Below are 457 nucleotides of genomic sequence, written 5' to 3'. Positions count from 1 at the left end.
ATTGCGAGGTTATACTTGACTGAGATTTTCTAGCTGGAAGTCCCAGGTAAATTCAGAGAATCCTGAAAGGTACAAAGATGTCAGCTTTGAAGCAAGGTTTTTAAAGAAGCTGGGCACATGTCCTGCTGAGTTGGCTCCTTTGGATCCTGTGTGCTTTTAAGCTTTTTGCCACCTGGATAATTTTGGTGATGTTTCCTTGCTGTCTTTGATAAACTTCTTACGCAGAGGCTGGGCCTCTCTCAGGAACAGGGCTTCAGTGCCCAGAAGCCATGACCTACCCAGGAGCGATGCTGATCCTGAGCATTCTTTGAATGCCAATTCTCACTCTTTCCCAGAGCTCGGACTGTGAAGCTACAATGGCTTTATAAGAGGTATAAGTGGAAGACGAAACAGGCAGATGCAGATTTGGTGTTACAGAAAGTAGAAGCAGTGTGAATTCACATCCACCCATGCTCCA

Source organism: Meleagris gallopavo, chromosome 1 (assembly GCF_000146605.3).
Source record: "Meleagris gallopavo isolate NT-WF06-2002-E0010 breed Aviagen turkey brand Nicholas breeding stock chromosome 1, Turkey_5.1, whole genome shotgun sequence".
Lineage (NCBI taxonomy): Eukaryota > Metazoa > Chordata > Aves > Galliformes > Phasianidae > Meleagris > Meleagris gallopavo.
The sequence above is the reverse complement of the archived record's forward strand: the minus strand, read 5'-3'. Positions refer to the sequence as shown.